The 26,114-nt window shown below is 36.5% G+C and overlaps 1 protein-coding gene across 3 annotated transcripts in view; it reads left to right on the top strand.

The window, feature by feature from the left end:
- The window catches only part of LOC6048428, a 214,801-nt gene that overhangs the window by 164,948 nt on the left and 23,739 nt on the right, over positions 1-26,114 (top strand). The window contains exon 1 of one of the 3 annotated variants that reach the window (XM_038251528.1): positions 17,062-17,105. The exons of the other annotated variants lie outside the window; for them this stretch is intronic. The gene's annotated coding sequence lies outside the window, so the exon portion shown is untranslated. Of the gene's footprint in view, positions 1-17,061; positions 17,106-26,114 lie in introns of those variants that run through there. 3 annotated transcript variants of the gene reach the window in all.

Raw genomic sequence — 26,114 nt, 5'->3', positions numbered from 1 at the left:
CCACTTTGGAACCGGTTCCAGGTTACCCGGATAAATCCGGAGTACGGGAAGAATTGGTGTTGTTCGAGGAATATATTTTTCCTACCAGTATGAGTATCCTAGTACAACATTTTCGAAATCAAACTCATCCATGTTGCTCAAGACCACTTTTCGAGCGATCTGGCCACTTTGGAACCGGTTCCAGGTTCCCCGGTGAAACCCGGAGTTCGGGAACATATGGTGTTGTTCGGGGAATATTTTTTTCTTGCCAGTATGAGTACCATAGTACAGAATTTTCGAAATCAAACTCATCCATGATGCTCAAGACCACTCTTAGAACGATCTGGCCACTTTGAAACCGGTTCCAGGTTCTCCGGTGAAATCCGGAGTACGGGAAGAACTGGGGTTATTCAGGGAATATTTTTTTCCTGCCAGTAGGAGTATCCTAGTACAAAATTTTCAAAATCAAACTTATTCATGATACTCAAGACGAATTCTGGACCGATGCGGCCACTTTGAGACCGGTTCCAGATTCCACAGTGAAACCCGGAGTACGGGAACATATGGTGTTGTTCGGGGAATATATTTTTCCTGCCAGTATAAGTACCATAGTACAGAATTTTCGAAATAAAACTCATCCATGATGCTCAAGACCACTCTTAGAACGATCTGGCCACTTTGGGACCGGTTCCAGGTTCTCCGGCGAAACCCTGAGTACGGGATCATATGGTGTTGTTCGGGGAATTATTTTTTTCCTGACAGTATGAGTATCCTAGTATAGAATGAAATTTCATTCAAGACTCTAGACCATTCTTCGAACGATCTGGTCACTTTGGGACCGGAACCTGGAACCGATTCCAAAGTGGCCAGATCGTTCCTAGATTGGTCTTGAGTATTATGAATGAGTTTGATTTTGAAAATTCTACACTAGGATACTCATACTTGTAGGAAAAAAAATATTCCCCGAACAACACCAATTCTTCCCGCACTCCGGATTTCACCGGGGAACCTGGAACCGGTTCCAAAGTGGCCAGATCGCTCCAAAAGTGGTCTTGAGCATCATGGATGAGTTTGATTTCGAAAATGTTGTACTAGAATACTCATACTGGCAGGAAAAAAATATTCCTCGAACATCACCAATTCTTCCCGTACTCCGGATTTCTCCGGGGAACCTGGAACCGGTCCCAAAGTGGCCAGATCGTTCTAAGAGTGGTCTTGAGCATCATGGATGAGTTTTATTTCGAAAATTCTGTACTAGGATACTCATACTGGCAGGAAAAATATATTCCCCGAACAACACCATATGTTCCCGTACTCCGGGTTTCACCGAGGAACCTGGAACCGGTCTCAAAGTGGTCACATCGGTCCAGGATTGGTCTTGAGTATCATGAATAAGTTTGATTTCGAAAATTCTGTACTAGGATAGTCATACTGGCAGGAAAAAAAATATTCCACGAATAATCTCTTATCTTCCCGTACTCCGGGTTATACCAGGGAACCTAGAACCGGTCCCAAAGTGGCCAGATCGTTCCAAGAGTGGTCTTGAGCATCATGGATAAGTTTGATTTCGAAAATTCTCATACTGGCAGGAAAAATATATTCCCCGAACAACACCATATGTTCCCGTACTCCGGTTTCACCGAGGAACCTGGAACCGGTCTCAAAGTGGCCAGATCGCTCGAAAAGTGGTCTTGAGCATCATGGATGAGTTTGATTTTGAAAATGTTGTACCAGGATACTCATACTGGTAGGAAAAATATATTCTTCGAACAACACCAATTCTTCCCGTACTCCGGATTTCTCCGGGTAACCTGGAACCGGTTCCAAAGTGGCCAGATCGTTCCAAGAGTGGCCTTGAGCATCATGGATAAGTTTGATTTCGAAAATTCTGTACTAGGATACTCATACTGGCAGGAAAAATATATTCCTCGAACAACACCTTATGTTCCCGAACTCCGGGTTTCACCGGGGAACCTGGAACCGGTCCCAAAGTGGCCAGATCGCTCGAAAAGTGATCTTGAGCATCATGGATGAGTTTGATTTCGAAAATGTTGTACCAGGATACTCATACTGGCAGGAAAAATATATTCCTCGAACAACACCTTATGTTCCCGAACTCCGGGTTTCACCGGGGAACCTGGAACCGGTCTCAAAGTGGCCGCATCGGTCCAGAATTCGTTTTGAGTATCATGAATAAGTTTACACTTTCACTGTGATATGAATCTAATAAATATTATCACATAATATTTCAATCTTCTGTCAAGACAAATCTTATAAAACGAGTTGAAAAAAAGTTTCTTTATTGGTTCGCCCATAACTTAGAGTAAATGGCTCTATTTTTGACTTTTCATATAAGGAACATCATTTGGACATCTGTCCCTATCTTTGGCTTTCTGAATTTTGAAAATCCGCTCTCAAGGAGCGAAGATACAGCTGGTCAAAATCGACTTCCGACTTTTTTGAAAAAAAGTTGTTTCATTGATTCGTACATAACTTAGGGTAAATGCATCTTTTTTTGACTTTCCCAAAAAGGAAAATTATCTAGACATCTTTCCGCATCTTTTGCATTTTGAATTTTGAAAATCCGTCCAGGGGGAGCCGAGTTACAGCTTGTCAAAGTTGGACTTCCGACTTTTTCGCGAGCATGGGAGTTTAAGTGTTAATAAGGATTGAGATTTTTCAAAAGGTTCGCTTCTGTGAGATTGTGCATTTATTTTTGCATGACAACAAGGCTCAACGAAATCCGGGAATGGATTTTATTTGTTTTATCCTATGACCAAAAAAGCCGTACAACAATCCATGAAATTTTGACAGCCCATACGAAAATGTTACCGTCAGGGATTGGTTTGCGATTGGGAATGCGAATAGGTCAAAGTATTTTTTTTCACGATTTTTACATTTTTTTCAGATTATTTTCAATCACACTAAATTCTGTTTGAAGGGTTGTGTTGGGGACATCTCATGGCTAAAAATAAACACGTTCCTAGAACAAATCCTGTCATTTTGGTACCTGTTGGAGTTCGTTTTAGTTAAAAAGTCCTCTCGAAAAATCAACTTTTTTTTTATTTGGTCAAAAAGTACTGAGATGTTTGAAAAGGTTCACTTCCAACATTGTAGCATGTCAGTACATATTTCTTCATCATTTTAGTTTTATTTAACCCAATATCACGCCCTTTAAGGGGCCAACTTTCATACGATTAGCAATTTAGGCTGGTTTCATCAAACCTCGCAAAAAAATTGAGCAAATGTTTGATAACCATTAAGGACCATTACCACACAAACAAATCTTCGATATCGTTAAAAAAATAAATATTTAAAAATTACAAAAGTTTCAAAAGACATTAATTTTTTTAAATCGAAAAAACTTGAATTTTTTGATAAACTGCACCGTTCTCAAGTTATTAAAATTTTAAGGTAAATTAAAGATAAAAATGAGTCTACGTTTGTCGATGGATGCCCGCCAAAAGTCGAAAAGATTTTTTTTTTTCAGAAATTTACCTTTAAATAGTTAAACGTGGCCAAATTAGAAAATAATATATCTCTTTTACCTTTTTATCCTATTCTATCCATGGTGCATAGGACCTTTTGGGAATGTACTCCTGATTTGATAATTTGAATTCTTCGCAATCTCAGCAACTATTTATCCAAAATCCAAGTTCAAAAAATTAAAATTGGAGAGAATTTTCTAGGCCACGAAAATTATTTTTTTCAGAGGTTAAAAATATTTTTTTTTTCGATTTAAAACAATATTTTGCTTTCAAAAATAATACTTTATTTTATTATGGCTGCCAAATTTGTATGAATGATTTGGAATGGTTTGGAAACTAATTTGAATAAAGTTTTTTTTTCTATTTTGATTTGAAATTATCACGTTTCACAGGTGTCGTAAAAAGTTGCTCAAGACAAAGCTCTTAATTTGTCTAAAGAATGTTTGCATCAGTGGTCTGGTTTGAGAGTAACGTTAAATTTGTTGTTTTTAATGCCAAAATACACACAAAAAAATCACATTGTGTTTCCATACAAATTTCAATAACTTTGCACAAAGAGAGGGATTTTCCAAATCGTTCCCATTCCTCAAAAATATCGCTGTCATATGTGGATGGTGCCTTTGATTGATCATTATAAAAAAGTCAATTATTTTGTTTTACAATCATTTAAGATGTCATTCTTCAATCGTCATTCTCAAATATATAGATTTCTCTTATCAATATTTTATTTCGTTAAATACGAATCGCGATAAATCATGCTAAAATGTTCTTAAAATTGTGCAATTTTCTAGTGGATCACCCTTCAAAGGCAAAATTTTTGAAGAAAAAAAACCAATTTGATTGCTTTCTAAAGTTTTGAAAAAGTTGGTTAGCTGCCAATTTTTGATAAACACCTCTTTTTTCGCATATTCAAAAATTGAAGGGTTTGTAATGCCCCTCCTTCACGAGATATCAAAAAACGGACCTCGGATTCATGTCAAGGGACAAGAGTTATCCTTTAGGACAAAGTTCCACGAAAATTAAGAGGGGTCGGGGAAACTTTTCCCGATTTCGTGTGAGTTGGTGAGTTGGAAAATTACCCACAGAGCATTTTAGAGTGATGATCAAATATACATGAAAATGATCGACGGCTTCACCTTAAAATGATTCAATAGCATAGAAAAAGTTGGCGATTCGCTATTGAATTTTACAAAGTTTTGATAAAACGCAAGCAAAAGCATGATTTCATTTGAATTTGACACACTGAATCAATAATTTCCCTCGTTAGTTTTTGCCTCACAAGCAAGTTATTTAACATCTATTTTGGCTAATTTTGCAAACTGTGTTACCAAACTATCTGCTTAAAGGTCCATCCGAATTTCCCAGAGGCCTAATTTCGGCATAAACGCGCCTTGGATCATTTCACTTCCCAAGAGCTTTTTTCTCCAAATTACTCAACCCAAAAATCGCACTTCCCCATGTTCACGTTACGCATCTCCCGGCCGCCACAATTATCCTCGATTGTGGCAATTATTCTTACAGCATCTCGAGCAAAAAAAGTGGGCAGTTCAGTTTTATTTGCATCTTTCATCTCGGCAAACATTAACCAGCATTTCCTTATGTTACCTCTCGCGGGCGCGCGCTCCAAAACCGATCATTATTACGGAGGATAATTTCCTCCAAATCAATTATCATATCGAAACCACGCATAACTTTTGGGTGTAAGATCTCGATACCGTACCGGCCTTAGTTTGGGGAGCGGTTTCCGATGACGTAACCGCATGTGGGGTCTGCTCTTTGATCTCATTTCTTCGCGGTGCACCGGTTATCGATCGAATTCAAATTATTTCTGTTCAACGCGAGAGAGAGAGTGGCGAAAATTAATTTAATTTTTTCGATGCCTGACCAGTTTGTGACGAGTGACATAACGGACCACTTTTCTTTCTCTAAGTCATTTCGCGTTTAATGAGTTTATGGCTTATGGGTGGGCAATATTTTATTTTATTACCAACTTGTTTTGCTCCCTTTTTGTGGTCACATACGATCGATTTTATCAAAAAGTTGAAACAGGGAATCGCTGAAAAAGCTCACCCAAAATTTAGCAGTTTTTTTTAAGGATCTTTCAAAAATCTTTTCCCAGCAACTCACTAGCGATGAAATATGACCGCGCGGTTGACGACCATAAAGTGACGTGAATTTGCGATTAAAAATGGGTGGCTTCCGTCGTTCACCATATTACAAATGGGTTTGCCTCGTCAGTACACATCATCATCACCATTCATAAAGTTAGTCAGTTCGTGATGGGGGTTAAGCGGTCAAACGCCTCCCGGGTACGAATAACTTTTGCAAGCTGAAAGGTCTTCTGACAGTGCTGGTTGTAAAATTAAGAAACTTCATCTTTGAGAAACCTAAGATACCAGTTCAAACACTTTTAAGCCACCCTGTAAAAAATACCCTGAAGAAGCCTGTCCGCAGTATGTTTTCATTCCACTTTATGACAAGTGATGGCTTAATAATGATGCGAGTTTGATAACATTAAAGATGACTGAAATGAGATGGAAATGAGGCCACAGTCGTTCACTGTAAAGGGAGACTTGTGTGTGAGAGGTCTGGCACGCCCGTGACGACTATGATGCGCATGCCAATTGGTTGGTTCTAGAGTTATTGGTAAAGAGACTTCAATGAACGAATAAGTAAGTAACTCCATTTTGGTGTCTTGATTGTTTAATGCAATTGCAAGAAATTATTTATTTTTCACATTTTTATTAATTTGTTAATTTTACGAACTACTGTCTATGTTTCAATAGTACTAAAGAACCTTCACGTGAATCAAAAACAGCTTTACTGACGCGTATTTCTTACCAAACTCCACCATAATGTTAGCGTTCACCTCAAGTATTTTTAGTACCGCACCGGAGAAAAAAGTAATTATCTTCTATATCCTTTCTATGTTGCTACCCTCCCCGCAAGGCCAACCTTATTTTGCCTATCCTCCCAGCCTAAACGTTCTGTTAAGTGCGCCCGCTCACTGCAGGTGCCAATTATCGCAGCAAGAAGAAAAAAATCCTCCAACATTAATCCACAAGTTCATTATCCACGCACCGTCACAATTATCGTCTAACGCGAACAAGAATCGAACCCATCTCCATGCGCTTGGCGGCCTTCAAATCGCGCACAAAGTTTGCCAACACGGGCATCTTTAGCGTGTGCAGAACTCTTTCATTACCATCGAATCGGCAAGTTCCGATCGAAAAAGTATAGACGTACAGACGATGGTCATCGAAAACCTTGGGCAAAAGAACAAAAATTGGCTATTTTTTCATACTTTTGAGTTGGTGCAATCAAGGATTGAATGCACAGTAAAAATAAATATTGAAAAAGTCATAACCACATTTGAAAAATCTTTGCAGTTTTTAAAATGAATCCAATCAAATCATTAAAAATTGGTTTATCATTTAAAAAACTCACTGTGCTTTTCAAACCACAACCGCAAAATAAAAATCTATGTTGCGTAACACTTTTCCACCTTTTTCATTGAGAAGAAGCGGCGAGAGATGCAAATAGCCGTTATAAATTGTGCAAATGATTATTGTTTTCCTCTTGGCCGACGACGACGATGATTGACCGGCGATTCGCAAACAGTAGGTTGGGCTGTAGACTGCAGTAGACGCACGTGTACGTACGCGGAATCAATCATCAGTGTGGATGTAGATTTCGATGCCATCCATCCGACTGTAGTTATTGCTGTCGGTGCTAGGAAAAGCAGTGTTGCCAGCAGGAATAGAGGTTATTTTAAGAAAGATTTTTTACAGGATTAAAACAAATATTTAAAAATCAGCTAAATTAGGGCAGCGTATGGTTACATAGCTAATTGTATTTTCAAACTCTCAGAAAAAAATACTTCCTTGGATTAATTAAAAAAATAATTCTTAAATTTATTTAGAAAAAACTATTTGTTGCACACTTTTTTCAAGTTGTTAATTTTTTCGACTAAGGAAGAGATCAAATAAGAGATGTATTTTTTAAAGAATGAAAGCATTTAAACATTCATTATTTGAAAAATAGTTGTTCTACAATGTTAAAGTTTTCAGAGAATTGAAAAGATGTGGGTTTTGTTGCCAACGCTACAACAAAAACAAGGTGTTTTTGAAACAAAACAAAGAGGCAAAAAAAGTTTTGTGACATTTAGTTTAAGTCCACATGTTTGATTTCATTGTTAAGCGCAATGAAATTAATAAATTTTAAAAAAAATCTGATTACCATTACCATTACTGATCTTTTAAGAAAAAAAATGCAGAAAAAACGACAAAAACTTTAAACAATTGCAACAGATTTGTATTGTTTCAATTTGATATAACATTGAATTGAACAATGCAAAACATATATAATAGCCTAGAAATGTCAATGCAATGTAAACAATTTTTTCCGAATTTTCAAGCACAATTTTTGTTTCCTGATCTCATCTTTTATCAGAGTTTTGTTACAATTTCAGTTTAACATAAATCTTACTGATAAATATAGAATGTTACTTTTTGATCATAAAACCAATTTAAAAATAAATCAAATGTTTATAATTTCAAAATTTTGCCAGTTATTTTTTCACAAATTTTACTTTGTGTCAAAATCAACGAATTTCAGTTTTAGATCACGAGTTTTAACTATTATTTTGGTTGAAGAGATCAACCGTTTACCCATTTCGACCTAACCATAGAGGAAAGATAAAAAAATTCAAACCATGTTTAAAACAATGCATAAAAAACTAAAGGAGAATGGGCGAATTTGGTCCAAGGGTGTACACGAACGGGACCAACTTTTTTCGAAAGATCTCGCCGAGACATGAAAAAAAGTCTTCTGGACCAACTCTCTAAACCCCGGGGTTCAAAAGTTACATGCATGAGCATTTTGAGTAAAAATATACAAAAAAATTGTATTTTTGCTATTTCTAAAATCATTTATAAAATCTCTGTTTCATTATGGATTTCAATTTTCTTGACTTCATTCGACGCGTATCAGCAAAAACTATTAATTCTGATATATCTTAGCATGATCGAAACATGATTTCTCTTGTTTTTATCCGTTTGAACCGTTTGTGCAAGAGGCATCGCACAAGTCGAAACTTCAAGGTTTTGAAACCGGATCCGATCCAGACTGCTTCAGTGAGTATGGAAGGCTTCAGTGCAATGTTGTAACAACTTATTGGGATGGTCTGAGTCATCCGAGAACTCCTAGGAGTTAAGCCCGGAGAGTCTACCGCCGTAACAAGCAAGATGTCGGCGGTTTTTGACCACTGATCATACCCGCATAGCTTCAGTCAGTATGGTAGACTGCTTTGTTAATGTGTTGAGATGTCTTTGGTCATCCTAGGACTCCCTGGAGTTATGATCTGTAGATCTGTAGATCTGTAGAGAGTTGGTCCAGAAGACTTTTTTTCATGTCTCGTCGAGATCTTTCGAAAAAAGTTGGTCCCGTTCGTGTACATCCTTGGACCAGCTCCCATACAAATTTGCCCATTCTCCTTTAAAATTTCAAGCCTTCTTAAGCAAACAATATAACAAGATGCTTTTACATGATAACAGTTATGCTACTACCTCAAATTGATATGATATCAATGAATTTATAAAAATATCCTATTGGTCTCCAAATTCAAAATTTGTGAATAGCTTAAAAAATCCTAATTTGATTATATACATATAAAAATAAACGAAATATAATGAATTCTAAACAGTTTGCAGTTGATTGTTAAAATATATTATCTATAAAAAAATTAATTTTCCGCAAAAAATATTTTTTTCGATTCCTGATTTTGTTGGAAAATTTGTTTAGGAGTGGTGAAAAAACTTGAAATTAGGGCCTAAGGGATTTCGGTAAAATTTGTCTGGAATTGGTAATTCTCGGTTTATCGATCGGTCAGCAATTGAAAAATCAGGGGATTTTACCCCTCTTTCTTCCCCCAAAAATTTCAATATAAATTTTAAATTCTCTTGTATGAACTAAAACAATCTTCGACCCCTTGAAATAGCAGTGCATGATGTTTTGAACTGATTTATGTAAAACTAATTAAAATTTAAAACTAGTTCACCTAATTTAGTTTTCTATCGGGACTATCCATAAACCACGTGGACACTTTTTTTTAGAGATCAGGATGGTACAGAATCTGGGACCGGATTTATGTATTTCCTGCTCTTTTCTATGAAACTACTTTTTTTTAATCGAGAGTAACTTTTTTGATGGGCTTATAACAATTATTTTAGAGATTTAAAATGTTGGTTTTATAAGACCCTATTGAATTTTATGATGTTATGTAAAATTATGTAAAGTTTTTTAAAAGTTATGCTAAAAAAACATTCTGGCTTACACGCAGAGAAACACTGCCTTATCAAATTGATAAATGTCATTATCAACTTCAATAATTTTTAATTATTGTTCTGATAACGTTGAATTATCGTTTTGCTAAACTTTAAATATCGAAATGACAATCTTTGTTATCATTTTGATAAATAAAATTATTGCAAATGACAGTTGTGTGTCTCCTGAACCAAAAAATCTACCAGAAATACAACCTGGAGAGTTCAAACCTCTGTCACAAACGGCAGCAACCGATTGACCACCATTCACCAAGTAGGATTACCTTCTCATGGTATTATACTTACTTCGATTTTTGTAATAAAGTAAAGTTTTTTAAGCAACATATATTTTGTTTGGTTTTAAATATATTATATACAAAAGAACAAGCAGCTAAATTTAGACAAATAACATTTTCAATTTGATTAAAGATTTTTCTATAAACTTATTTATCAAAATGCCAATATTTTTATCGAAACGATACATTTTGCTTTTGACGTTTCTCAAATGACGTTTATTAAAGCGATAATATATTTTGTCAAATTGATGCACATTGTTTATCAAATTGATAAAGAAAATTATCAAATACGATAAAATAAATTATTGGTTGCCAACCGATAATTTATTTTATCGAAATAATGGTAGAAACTTATCGAATTGATAATTCTTTTTTCTGCGTGTAAGTCCTGAAGATTGTGAAAAGGGTGTTTTTTTTGTAAGAAAGCATGTTATATTAGTTATTTTGAGAAAGGCGTCATCCATAAAGTATGTCACGCAAAAATCGGCCAAAATTAACCCCCCCCCCCCCTCCCCCCTATGTCACACTTTGTCACACAAGATTGAACCCCCCCTCAAAAATTACGTCACATTTTGCCAGACCCCCCCCCCCCCTCCTTTGTTTTCGATGGGATTTATTATAGTTTTTATATCGTAATTTTGGTATTTTTGGCAATTTTAATATGAAAAAAATAAGTTAAATTATTATAATTATTATCTTTTTAGAAAAAAACATTGCTATAAAACAAAAAAAAAATGTATCTTTTAAAAATTATAAGACCTGGTATATTCAAGTATTCAAAAATCTTGAAAACTGTTTTTCACAGCTTTGTATCAAGTTCAAACCATTTATAGCAGTTTTCTCATGAACACCCTGCTTTCAAAGCATTTATTTTAATCAAGTTATGAGCACTTAAGTGATATTTAAGTACTTTTCAGAAGCCGTATCTCAGCAATTTTGATGTACTTTATGTCCGGATCTATCATGCGATCCGTCGTTTGATAGGTAATCGAAACCTTCCTAATGAGTCCAAAGGATCGCAGATCTGACATCAAAAGTTATAAGCACTTATGTTTCAATAATATTATTTTTTGAACCCGGATCTCAGATGAGATGATGAAAATGAAGTCTCGATCAACAATGACCTACGTTGGATGCGTAATCTTAATAATAGCGAGTACAAAAGCTTGAACATACCTATCTGAAAATATAAGCATATGCTGTTAAATTTAGAGCACATTATTGTCTGTCGGATGTCGGATATCGTTATTACAGAAAAAAAAAATTGAAGAAGGTAGCAGCCACTTGATGGTGGATAAAGTATGGTTTTATTTTCTTATATCGATTTATCAAGATTCCAATATTTTTAAACTACGATCAAAAATAACTCTCAGAAAAACATATATGATTAAGGAAATAATGCTATTGTTGAGAAGGATTTGTTGCCGCCAATTAAGCAGAAACACCGCAGTTTTGTGGTTATCAGCTAAAAGCTACAAACATTTATTAGCATGTATTTTAAGTATAAATTAATGATCTTACAATCGGTTGTCCTGGTTCAACAATATCCCACCAAAATCGTCAAATTGCCAGATTGTGTCTCTTCATGTACTAGTTGTTTCCTTATGAACGGTACGCGCGAAAATAGCAAGCAAATTTAATAAAGTGCTGGTTTCCCTCTAATTCGTTCTGTCGCACAGAACAACAACCGTCAAGAACATACAATTGTAAAGTAAATCACGGACAATAACCTCACACACACGAGGGGTGTTTTTAGCACATCTTCGCAAAGTGGAATCGGCACTTCTCGTCGCAACATTCCCCCTTCCGTACAACTGGTTAGGCGAGTCCGGTCCAGTTTTACCCTAACTCGTCCTGTGAGAGAAAGCTGCCGATGTCTTCCTCGATTCCTATGCGATCCAGACGTTCATCAACTTGGTCCTGGAACATGCTTGAATCCTTGCATGCTGCATCTGCGCAGAAAGCTCTGGCACATCGTTGCACTGCATACCACGCCTCTCGTCCCGGGTCGAGCCTCGGCTACGCCAGGTTGTCTTGGTCGACGTTCTCACATCCCGGAAGTAGACGATCGTCGTGCGCTGATGTTTTGTGCCACCTTCACTTTCAGGAAACAGTCCATTGAAGACAAAGCACAGAAACCTGCCAACCCTCCAGCTTCTTAACAGCTTCCTCGTCCTCCAGTGCTGGTAACACTCCGCCGTACCTCCGACGAGTATCCTTCTAACACACTGGTGGTTGGTGGCTGCTAATCCGGACGGTTGGTTTTCCGCATTGTCGTCTTGTTTGAACTTTTCCTTCATACGCGCAGAGTGCTGCACGAAGTGGTTCCTGCGTTGCCCAGTTTCCGATCTCCGCCACTGAGCAAGCCTTTGGCGAACCCGAGCAGAACAGCCTGTGACGCAGAATGTCAGATTTTCACAGGTGAAGTACGCTGGAAAAGGTGAGCACGTTTGCGCTCGATCTGCCTCCTCCTCATTCGCCTTCAGCGCCTTCTCCGTAGAGTGCACCCTGATAAAATCCGCATCATCCGTTACGTCTGCCGCTTGCTTCGCTGATCGCACCTGCCTCGCCGCGTGGCGCGTATGGTCGGATGTCACGTAACCGAACTGCACCAACTTCGAATAGATCCCTTCGATGTTCCTCAAAATTCTCGAACCGTGTTGATGAACATTTCGCGCGCTGTTTTGTCCATAGCACGACTGTATTTTTCCCTTCGTCGGTTCATTCACATTTTGCTCGATCGTCCTCGTATTCAACGGCATTGGAAACGAACCTTCTGACCTAACGTTCTTTCGCCACAGGTCTTCACACTTGGGATGAATACAAACAAAGCTGTGTGAGTAGAAGATTTCGTTCCATGCCCGAATCCCGAGTGACTTTCCGCGAGCGCTGATGATTCCGCATTCGACTTTCGCATGCCGGTAGCACACTTCCTGCTGCTCTCGTACACCAGGTTTCCCCAGCTGCCAAACAACCCGTCCGCGGCCACTATCCCTGGATGTAGCGTCGGTCGGTGAGGGCTTCCCTCGCTGCTTGCTGGTTCCAAACTTCTCTGGGCACTGTCGAGTATCAGCATATGGCTTTGGAAGTGTCATTCTGCCGTGGGTCCGTGGGCGTTCGCCGTGCCTCTCCGGCCAGCATCGACTACAGCTGAATGCGTCACAAATCTGGCAACTTTGTCCACTGCGTGTGAACGGCATCACGGACGATTCTTTTAGAATGTTGAGAAGGATTTGTTGCCGCCAATTAAGCAGAAACACCGCAGTTTTGTGGTTATCAGCTAAAAGCTACAAACATTTATTAGCATGTATTTTAAGTATAAATTAATGATCTTACAATCGGATGTCCTGGTTCAACAATATCCCACCAAAATCGTCAAATTGCCAGATTGTGTCTCTTCATGTAGTTGTTTCCTTATGAACGGTACGCGCGAAAATAGCAAGCAAATTTAATAAAATGCTGGTTTCCCTCTAATTCGTTCTGTCGCACAGAACAACAACCGTCAAGAACATACAATTGTAAAGTAAATCACGGACAATAACCTCACACACACGAGGGGTGTTTTTAGCACATCTTCGCAAAGTGGAATCGGCACTTCTCGTCGCAACAGCTATATTGAGCATTCAAGTCCTTCGAACTGATATTGACCTTTTTTTATAAATTCCACAAAAAATTGTCTTGTTAAAAATGTAGATTTAAAATAGATCTCAAAAAGCTAAATAATTGGAAGATTTTTCCTCAAATAAATCGACAACACTGCCCTAGCTCGTAACATCCTCTCTCCACTCGATTCCTCTTCAAAAACACGCGCCCGAAGAGAGACCTCTTTGATGCTGCAACGACGCACTTCACCATCAACCGTCAGCGATAATGATGCTTCATCAACAGCGACAGCATCGGCCAACAGCAGCAGAGCATCATCTTCATCAGCATTACGATCATCATCACGGTTTGCATCTCAAACCTCGACTGATGGCTGACTGACCTGCCTGCAGTCTTGGCTTGATGATGTCCATTATCGAGCGCCGATTTACATGACTGATGGCGGCTAGAAGAGTAGAAGAGTTGTCCGAGTGTGTCCGCAGGGGGCTGCACCACCGCCCCTCGGAGGACGCGGTCAGTCGACCGAATGTCAGCCGTGTCAGTACCGCTCAAAGTAACGGTTGAACAAGAAGTCGTCGCGGGTTCGCAAACTGAGTCGTCGTCGTCGTCGGTTGATCTTCGATTGTGTGCGGAGTTCTTTTGTGAACTTCTTCCGGCTGGCTGGCCAAATTCGTCACGGTGACATTGCGTCACGGGGGCCCGGGGGAAGAAGACTTTGTGGGGTAGGGTGTGGGGGAGAGTGACCGTTACAGAGGGGGGAGTTGGTGAAGAAGCGAAGAGTTCCTCCGGGCCAGCCATGGACGACGACGGATTGTGATCGATTTGTTCCTGTGATTTGATTTGTGGCCGTGCGCGCCGCGCTGCTTTGGCGTGTGCCCGTTTCAGTGAGAAAGGTTCTTTGAAATGATCTTTTTGGGGGGTTTTGGGACTGGAGGACTTATTAATTCTTAATAATTATCAAAAAAAAGTGTTCCCAAGTAAAACTGTTAGTAAACAAAAAAAACAATTGAAAAAAACTTTAATCACAAATGCATAAATTTAAAAATTTAAAACTTTTTTTCAATTCAAATGAAATTCAAAAAAATCTTTTATAAAACATTTCGTAAGTCATGCTAAATTTCAAATTGGAATTTTTATTGACTCAATCATTGAGATTTTTTCTTCAATTAAGCTGCTAGTAATTCTTCAAGAGAAAAAAAATACCCATGCTTTTGCTATGGGCTCATCTTTCGGGTAGAATTTATCTCAGGAAACTTGTGAAACTTTTTATTTAATTTTGTTTTGCATAAAAAAATATATAGGAAATGCATGCAAATTACCAGTCTATAAAATATCCACAAAAGATTATTTTCATTTGAAATTCAAATTAAAATTTGCTGACTAAGAAGTAAATTTTCTTGCTATCTTCGAAAATTTATTGATACTTACATTAGAAACTTATATTTTCGCGCATTTTCATTATTTTTATAATACTAGAAATAATTAAGGGCATTGCAAATTTCTTTGAAAGTTTTTCAACGATAGTGATTGCATCAGATTGAAAATGTTTAGATTTTTTTTTGTAGAATTTCGATGTAGCGCAAAAAAATTGATCCATGCAAAATAAACAATTCGGAAAACTGGAAAATCAGTGGTTGTAAATCAAAGGTTTCATTCTATTATTCATCTGAGCAGTTATCTAGAATTTCGCAGAAAAATCCTGATTTTATTTTTCTTTAATTTATTTATTTGTATGCAACTTTGTCCATCGATTCCTTATTTACAGAAAAGCTGCTGTTGCATAGTTAATAAGTTTCTTGAAAAAAAAATGTGTCTATCTTTGAAAATTTATATATTTGAAAAATTGTGAAATTACTATACAATTTGCTTTTTGGACATTGCTGAACCGACCTTTGCTTGCTTAGAAGTGGCCTTGCAGAGATTGAAAATACTAAAAATGAGTTTTTTTTAAACGCTACCTAATTGATTTTCAATCGATGATATCTTGGAAACCATTGATCAGATTTTCAATATTAAAAAGTTAAAACTGGTGTGAAAATTCCTCAAATTTTTCAATTTTTAAGCATAATAATGAAATTTAGAAAACCATTTTCAATCCAATGATTATGACAACAAACATTTCATTCATTTACCAGTTGATAAATTAAAGCTTAATAGAAACACCAAGGAAAATTATTTTCTCAATTTATTTATTTGCGAAGCAACTATTTGTCCGACTTTAAAAGTTCAAAAATGAAAATTGTGTAGTGTTTTCTCAACTATTAAAAAAATACTTTACTACCATTCATTAAACCTTATTGCCAAGCGTCACCAACCGTGACGACCAGGGTTGCCAGGTTGCCAGATAAATCTGGGAATGCCAGATTTTTCAAGTGTCAGCCAGAATAAAGATTCATCCTTCTCAGTGCCAGATATTGACAGATTTTGCCAGATATTTCACTTTATGCCCATTTTGTACAATTTTTGGATTTAAATGAAAGATTTTGATTGAAAATCAAAAATATTAGAATGTGTTATTATTAAATAAAAACTATATTCTGCCTTTTTAGGCCTTAAAAACAGTTAAAACATCTGAATTCTACAAACATTTAAATTCATTCATATCCTCCCCCATTTTCACCATTGAAATGTATTAGATATTCGTCTGCCAGATTTTTCCAGACTTTTGATCGATACTTTGCCAGATTTTCCAAATTTTGACCTGGTAACCCTGGTGACGACTCAAAATCAACAACATTGTTCTCGATTTTGTTGCAAATGTTACCGGACGACTGGTCGACAACATTCTGAAACGAATCTCAGAACGAATCGAGAACAATGTTGTCGATTTCCCGGACAGGATTTCTATCCGTGTACTTTTTAAAATGAATTAAAAAAAATAAAAGTCATGCATCCGTAAAAAAAAATCCATATTTTACAAATTTGATCATGACGAAGCCGTCCCAAACAAATTCAGCAAGGAAAAATTCTAGCGAAATCAATGTGAAATTGCTCGTGATTTTTATCGAAATTGATACAATGGGAATTGCTCATTGAGCTTTAGAAATTGTAAACTTGTTTTTCATTGCTAAATTGATGCAAATTTTCTTTTTAACAAGAAAACAAAAGAAGATAAAGACAGAAATACCAAAATTTATTTTTATGTTAATATTTGTGATAAATTGATGATCGAATCCGTTGGTTTTAGAACACAATCGTTGACTCCATAGTACAAATTCAAACAAAAGAACTGATGACAAATAAAAGTGCTTGTTCCGATCCACTTCCACCGCTATTCCCGAAGTTGTATCCAGTGTATTATTCCAATACGGTGCCATCATCGTCGCCATCACCATGGATCTACTGAAGCACAACAGCGTCTACAAGGAAATGAGCGGTGAATTTGTTTCGGTTTCGCGAGCAGCGATAAAAAAAGTGTGAGTTTTTTTAGTCTGACTAACTTTGTCCAAGTGTGTACACAGTGCGCGCCGTACTTTGTTGCATCTTTTCTCAATATTCCCACGTGTCTGCTGGCTGGTGTGATGTTGAGCCTACATTTCCTTAAGGTTGCGATTTTCTTTCCGCTTTCCGCGCAAGTGTTGTGAGCCGCCAAAAGGCAAACTTTCTTCCGAAACGCTTACCACATTTTTTATCGATGGGAAAAATTATGCGGCTGCCTAGCAGAGGTTATATTTGCATAAGCATTGATGAGTGTACGATTGGGGGTGATGGGTATTCCGCACAATTTTCCTGTCGTGCTCATGGATTATTCATCACACCCCCGTGGGGGAGATTTTGCATGAAATTTGCTTGCGCGGAAAACAATTTTCATTGTGTTATGTAATGGAAATTATGCTTGCCTTTTGGGAAGCTTGATTGTGTGTAATCAATAGTTATTCCGCTGCAAATATTTTTTGAAATTTATGTCCCTCGACTCTATGCAAAATTGGGTGGGAAGGGGGAGGACAAAACATAAATAAATAAAAGTATAAAAATCGAAATTACAAGACCTGTTTTAAACATTTCAATTAAAATAGTGTACTAAAATGATAGCACACCTGTCCAGTTGTTTTGCAATCATTAGTTTCTAAAATATCTAATTATTGACCCTTTTTATTGACCAATTCCAGCCCAAAACAGAAATTTTTAAGTACTTTTTTATTCGACCATTTCCGATCTCAATGAAACATTGTAGACATATTATCCTACGCTTATAAGCAATTTTTGTGTGTATGGAGCCAGAAGGGCGTAAGTTTTTTTTTTAAATATGTTTGTATTTCGTAATTTAAAATATTGCTGTATTTCGAAGCCGTTGCATCGTATCAAGAAGTGGTTAAAGAAAAACTTGTAGGAAATTTGACGGGCTTCCTAAAAAAACCGAAAGAAAAGCACGCCACTTCTACGGGATTTTTTTTATTTTAAAGGTAAAAAGTCAAATTTGATGGTGAGCCCACGTTTTTTTCTAACATTTTTTGTGGAAACAGCTTAAGATGTTGCAATAAGGCTCACGAAAAATGGAGGATGAAGAAACTCTCCTATAAAAAATCATAAATCATTTACTATTTTTTTTAGAGTGCTTTAAACGTCAAAATTATGAATAACCGCGGGAATCAATTTCCCACACAATTTAACATGAAAGTTTCCATATTCACCGTTTTCCTTAGTCCAACTCTTGTGAAGTTACAGTGGATTTAAAAATATAATTTTTGATAAAAACCAGAGGTTTTTTTGCCATTATTTTGGTGGTTTTTGGCCATTTCTACAGGACAGACTTAAATCTTCAGTCTCGAAAATATGTTTACCGGAAAGCTTGTCCAATTTCCCATTAGTTTGTCCTTGACAGCATTTTTTGGGGTGACATAAACTTTGAAAAATACTTGCAACGGCCTTATTTCGATTTCCAGATTTTATCTACAAGCCGTTTTCCATTTCGCACTTTAGGTAAAATGAGAAACGTATCATTCTATGAAAAATTCAATGAACTTTCAGAACTTGTAATAACTCAGAGCAGAAGGGCTACCAGGTTGCGAAATAAATCTAGAAATGCCAGATTTTTCAATTGTCAAACAGAATAAAGATAAACCCTTCTCTATTTTAGATTAAGGCTGATTTTTTCAAGATTTTTACAATCTTAGCCGATTTTGATAATGTTTTTGATTTATTAATTAGGAAGTTAAATACTAAAATGAATTTCAGCATCTTGAATTTTATTCAAAAGTTAATTAAAATAATATAAAACAAATTATTCACGCATATGATTCTTAATGCAATTTCACAAAAAAAATCAATTAATCCATCCCTTACATCCCTTTATCCCCATTCTTATTTAGTAAATTATCGGATGCCAGATTTTGTATTGACACATGATCACATTTTTTTAAATTTTGAACTGGTAATCCTGCCGGAGAGGTTATATTTTGAATTCAAATTATTGAGTGCTTATCACCAATTCAACATTTACACCTACGAAAAATGTCATAACCAAAGGTACTGCTTCTAAGATCTGAACATTTTCCCTATAATCCCGCATTAAAAATGAACTTTTCCCAGAGAACTCGTAGCCCAGTATACATTTCGACTTTCGATCATTCAAATAGAACTTGTATACTTTTTTGAAACCGGATCTACCTTATTTTTATGAAAATGGATAGGTAATCCAAAGACCCTCAAAACGAGCCTAATAAGATTTTTTAAGATCTGGCAACCCTGTCTTTAGTTATGACCACTTAAGTGAAAATTATGTACTTTTTTGTAGCCGGATCTCTCTTATCTCTTCGAAAACCAAGTCCGGATCCATCATTCGACTTATCGTTGGATAGGTAATTGAAACATCTTTAAGAAGATTCAACATTTTTAGAGATTTGGCAACCTTGTTAAAAGTTATGATCACTCATGTGATATTATTGTAAATTTTGAAGCTGGATCTCACTTATCTGTATAAAAACTATGTTCGGATCTATCATTCGACCCATAGTTGGATATGCAATCGGAAGACCTAATAAACGAGTCTAAAAACATGAAAATATGGCAACCCTGTCTCTACATATGACCACTTAAATGATATTTGCGACATCTCCAGATCAAGGAGTCTAAAAGTTTGAATATCTGGCAACCCTGTTTAAAGATATTGTCTTTTAAGTGATATTGATGTTTTTATTGAAGCCGGAGCTTAATTTGTTGAATAAGTTGTTTTCACATCAAAAATCGAGCTTGCTGCGCACTTTTTTTTATTATTGAACTTATTTCATCAACTCAACTAACTCAATATTTTTTCTTTTCTTTTCAGGTAAATGATCAACTCAAATTCTCAATAAGTATGGTATTCTAAATTGTTGCAACGAGAATAAAAAGTCTGTTTGTATGTGATGCCTGAGTGGGGACAGCACTTTAGCTAACATTTTAGATTAACTTTGTTCATTGAAAGAAACATCGACGAAAGATTATCATCAAAAAGTACCCAAAAAGAAGAAAATCAGTTGCCCCAATTTGTACAGAAAGATGCGGAGGGTGTTTAATTAGTGAATAATTGTAAGGTTGTTTAAAGTAGTTATTTGGAATTGGAGTATTTTAAAATAAAATTTTAGTTTAAGCTGATCAACCTCAACAATTTGGGACTTCTTGGGCAAATTTCAACATAAATAATGTTCAAGAATGTTTAATATTTCAAAGAAATTTTAACTCCATTCAATTTTCATAACTTATTTAAATCTTAACTGCCGTGAGGTTACGGGTTTCGCCTTGTAAGCGGAAGGTGATGGGTTCGATTCCTGTCTGGCTCGGCAAAGTCAGATCCCTTAAAAGAGTAAATATGCTCACTGGGAATACTGACCGGTAGGGGATGGGTTTCGACTAGCGGCGTGCTGGGTTTCCAACCCAGAGTTCGTGAGTTCGATTCTCGTACCGGGATGATGAAGTTAAACTTCTGTTCAATAGACCATTACAAAAACAATATCGTTTGTTCTACTCCCACAATCACCCACACACAATGACATAACTCTCCCAAAGTAATTACATTAAATTTGAGCACATTAGCTAAATTGCCACTCTTCGTTATGCACCCTTCGGCACACTACCAGTTTAAACAATTTTATTGTTACGATTCCATTCACACCTCAACTCCACGCACTGGCACTTCATCATCTTTTAAGTGGACTTTAAATTCTTTTCCCTACCAGCCCTACAAAAAAAAATTTTTGAACAAAAGTCTTCAAAATTCCATTATCTACCACACCGTTGAGTACCTTCAACACACCTCACTCGGACCGTGGTGTCGCGTTCTCACCGTAATTTTTCACGCTACTCTGAGCAGTGCTCGAGGTATGGATTTCCGTTCACCTCAACTTGATCATTTTTTGGCAAAACCAAACCCAAAACAAAACATACTCTCTGCTTAATGAACGCAAGTATACACTCTCGGAAACCAACTTGGGGTGGTATTTTCGGTAATTAAATTACACCAGCAAAATTGTTTTTTTTTCTGCTGAAAAGACTTCAAAAGAAAGATGCAAGACACCTGATGATAGTTCCCTGCCTTGCTCCCCTCGAGCGAGAGAGCACTCATTTCGTAGGAAAGTTTCCCGAAAAAAAAGTGCCAGCCTTAATGACCACGTCCAGTCGGTTGAGCGGTGTACTTGGCGTGCACTTGAATCAAAGATTAATATGTCTGCGCGAGGACGTCCAAATATGTGGCACGAACAGAACCGTTACTTTGAATATGTTTCTCTTTTTGGTGTCTTATTTAGCTTCACACATGAAATTTACACAGTTGATGTAATTTTTAATTTTTGAAGAAACTCAAATTATTTTTTTTTGTTGTTACTTTTATTTGGTGATCTCAACTTAAATAAATATGACGCTGAAGATCCAACTCAACAACATCTCAAACAGTACTCAACAGATCATCCGTGTGACCCTGTTGATGCTGAGCAGTCACAACCAACAGCCTCGTTGAGTGCCAACCAAGCTGGTGAAAGAACGTAAATCAAACACCAATTTCACCCCGCTCTATGATTTATGAACTATCGCCTGGAATGCATTTCTGAACAGGCGGATAATTTAATGACTTTCCAGTACCCATTATCTCTCTCTATTTGAGGAACGATGAAAGGTGAGAAAATTGGGCTGGCCGAAGAATTTGGGGCTTTGGGGCATCACCAGTGCGAGGGTGGAAAACCTTTGGGAGTGCTGGCAGCCAGACAATCAATCATTTTCTGGGAGTTTCCAGGTCGTGGTCCATTTCGGAGGAGGAGTTGATATGGGCCTTGCAATATGGTTCAGGGTAATTGGGTTGCTCCAATCAGAAGCATTGCGATGACCTGAAATTTGAGGGAAGGTTGGGGTGTACGGGGTAAGACTTGCAATTAAAAGATTTCTTCAAAAGCGAATTTCCTAACCTCTGAGATAAAGTTTGAGTCAAAACTTTCAGTAAACGCTTTAGTTTCGTCATGGTATTATAGATTTGGGCTCCCACGCTCCATCGACTGAATTTAACTTTAATGAATTTCCTGGCGATAAATAAAATGATAAATTCCGGGTATAAATGGAACCTAGATTTTGGTTTTATTTAGAAGAGACTTTTTATTTTGCAAGCTCTTTCCATCAATCTGTTGAAACCCACTTATTTAAACCATTTTCAATCATTTCACCTACCTTCAGCAAGCAAACAACTCTTCCAATCAATTAGTCAGCCAACCACCTTTCCTAATCGCATCAATCGATTAGTGGGTACGCTGGCAATGGAATTCTGATCAGCTTCCCCTCCTCCAGCTAAACAAATAACGGTTATTTATTAAGCTCATAAATGCACCTCGTTAATGGTGTCATCAACACAGTGCACAACAAGGGTTCAGTGCAATGCAGGCATTTCTTTTACACTCAAAGCCAAGTCACGCTCCAATACCTCCAAGTCTCGAAAAGCTCGCGTTTCTCGCTGCGAAGGAAATGACCACCATTGACAATAATTTTCTTAAACACATAAACTAAACAAATTACAAATAATCGATCGTTGCACCGCGATCAAACCTTCTGCACGCCACTGAACAGCAGCATTGCCGTTGACTATTGCCTGGCCGATTCGGCCGATGGGCAAACGAAGATACAACGATTATGGCTGGAAATTACACACGTGTGCACCTGGAAGGGTCCGAGGGGCCAATAATGCGCATACATAATCCCATCCGATGGATCGAATTTATGATCATAACTTGGCCGGACTGGCTGGTAATGTTTATTCTTTCCGCCAGGTCCACTGGAGGGAGGTTATGGTGCGCGGTGATTGTGACCATCTCGTATGGTTCGGTACAAAGTGGTTAAATCGTGTTTCTTATATGGATGGCGTGAATTTTATCCTGCAAGATATATTTATATTGTTAGTCTATTGAATGCGCTTTGCGATAACTGAGACCGTGGAGAAAGCAACCAGGTTCAATTGGGATGCTACGCAGCGAACTTCAAGGCATTCAAATAGCAGGACAAAAAATTTATTTATTGTTTTATTTTTTTTTAAACGCAAATTATAACAAAATTAAATAAGTTGTAACTGCAAGTACAACTAACATTTAAATGAATGTTTACTTTTTAATTTGAATTACACTCTTTCAATTTGAGTTTTTTTTTTGTCTGTCAAATTCCAAACATCCAAACTGCCCATGTTCGCATAAATGTCCCATATGCAAAAACAGCAAGCTGAGAAAAACGCATTTGAAGTTTGTCCCATACATAAGGCTACGTGTTAAGTTTTCGCGAAAAAACTGGATTTCCTCCTGATTTCTAGAACAAGGTACTGGATGTTATAGGCTCTTTCGAAAGAGTACACAATTTTGAACCAAACTGCATCAATAACTCGAAATCGATGAAAATGCATATGGGACATTTATGCGATCAGGGGCAGTAAACATATTAAAAAAAATTCAACACTTGGACCGTAAATTGCATGAAGAAATACTTATTTTTAACAGATTTTTTTAGATATTTTGTAATCATTAATTGATGATTCAGCAAAAAAAGTGGTCAAAGACAAACTTATGGGGAATTGGGCGAGCTTTTGCGGTAAAAATATTTACGAGACTTAAAAATCGAATCTGTCATTTGAAAATGATCACAAACCACCAGAAAATGGCCAAAACTCATGTTTTTTTTTAACTTTTATTTTCAAATCCGCTGTCTTTAACTTTTATGTAAAATTGTCTGCAAAATCAATTCCCACTATCGGTTTTAGAAAATCTTGACTTTTAGACCACTTTCCAAAAATACAGTTTTAGTATTTTTTTTAGGAGAGACATAATATCCTTCTAAGGGCCTCGTGGCGCGGTGGTTAGCGGCTTTGGCTGCCGATAGCTAAGTTGCTATGGGGCGGGGGTTCGATTCCCGCCTTATCCTCCTGGCCTTCTACCGGATGGGGAAGTAAAACGTTGGTCCATTTGCGTAAAAGAGGTTTTGGGTGACTCACCACACTCACCATCGTTAAAGTGGATTGCTTTGATTTTTTATAACATCCTTAATTTTTCTTGAGTTGTTTTGTAGCATTTTAGGCTTTTTCCTTATAAATTTTGAACGGAAAAAAATAGTTACATCACCTTAAATTTTAATTTTTAAGCTTTAAAATCTCATAGAAGCGATTGTCCACGATCCATACAAAAAAGTTTTTTTTTCATAAAAATATCATAAAAATAAGATGATTTGGCATTTAAGGATCTATAAAAATGAGATAAAATGAAAATACATACAAAATTTTTAGTATTTATTCCTTAAAATGTAAACAGTTCAAAACTCATACAAACTGTCACATGTTTAGCAACCATTTTTAAAATTATTCAAAAATAAATAAAATTTTAATGTTTCAATAAAATACGGTATTTTGTGAACCAAATATTCACTAAATTTATTTTACTAAAAAAACTATATCAGCAATTCCCCACGAAAACAGCATGATTCGAAAAAAAAGTTCTCCGATCGAGCTCAATTTTTTTCTGGGAGATCCTTGGCTGAAATAATTAGACCCATATTTTTTTGTTTGGCCATTACAGTGACCTACACCGTGTTAGGGTGGTTCGAAAAATGGCAATTTTCGTCGATTTTCGCAAAAACCACTTTTTTCAAAAAGTCATATCTCCGCGCCATTTCATCCGATTTTAGCTGTCCTAGACGCAAAAGAAAGGTGATTAGTTTGGCTATTTGCGAAAAATAGTAAGAAGTTTCAAAAATCTAGCTTAACATTTGAAAAGGTCGTATGAAAACTTAAAATGCTGTTTTGAAGGTTTCGGGACCAAATGTCTGAAAATATTTTTAACGGATTCCTCGGAAAATTTCACATAACATATAAAAAAATGGAGAAGTTATGTTTTCAATACTCTGAGATACGATTTTTTGAAAATAAAAACTGGATTTTTCGACGCGTTACGCGCAAAAATGGGAAAATGACGAAAACGAGATAAAAAATCGACTTTTTTCACTAAAACTGCGATAACTTTAAAATTGCAGCGTTGACCTATAGATGTTATAGTACCAAAAGTTGCGTCTTTTAATTTTTTTTTTTTATATTTTGCATCGTTTGATACTCATATTAAAAATAATTATATAATTGAGTTTTTTTATAAAGTACGGTATTTTGTGAAAATTACAGCATTTATTTTACATAAAAACTCTAATAAGGTGAAATCTCAGCCAGTACTTTGCTTCGTTGGTTACCAAGATGGCAAATGATGAAAATTTCAATATTACACACTATAAAACAGTATATTTCTTACGGAACAAATGCATCCAGCTAAAAACTACATCTAAACCCTCAACACCCTAGCCCCATTTGTAGACGAGCTTCGATTTGAAAAATCGCCAAAAAACAATTTTTTAACCAATTTTTGATCTTTAAAAAGAATTGGAAAGAAGAACTCTAAAAAAATTACAAAATGCTAGGGTTGGAAGTTCGACTTGTTGTATGTGACTTTGCTTGTATTTTGGATCTGGAATGCAATCTGCAATAGGGAATGATGATGAATAATATGTGTGCCAACATATCTTTGGCCAATAGGGTGCCTAGAAAAAATAAAGCTCTGTGCGAACCTTTAAAACATGATCTTTTTGTTGTTTTAGGAAAATCGACAACTTTGGCTGTGTTTTTTACTAAAATTTCCTACATTTTAAATAAAAAGAAGTATTCCGTAATTTTTGTAGTCTCCCAAACAATGCTTCTACGCATTTTTTAACAATTTTAATCATAACGGTACCATCATATAGCAGAAAATGTGAAAACAAGGAATAAATTGAAAAAGTGACTAAAAAACATGAAAAAATAGATAGGCAAAATGTAATGATAGGAGGTGGTAGAATAGGCCAAATACAACCAAAAATAAACATAATCTAAACAAGACAAATGCAAATAAAAATACTAAAAATTAAACAAGATAAAAATAAAACAAGAGAAGTAAAGTTTTTCGCAGAACAAAAGTTGC

This window comes from Culex quinquefasciatus, chromosome 2 (genome assembly GCF_015732765.1).
Source record: "Culex quinquefasciatus strain JHB chromosome 2, VPISU_Cqui_1.0_pri_paternal, whole genome shotgun sequence".
In the NCBI taxonomy this organism is placed as follows: Eukaryota; Metazoa; Arthropoda; class Insecta; order Diptera; family Culicidae; genus Culex; species Culex quinquefasciatus.
This window is presented reverse-complemented; position numbering and strand designations above follow the sequence as displayed.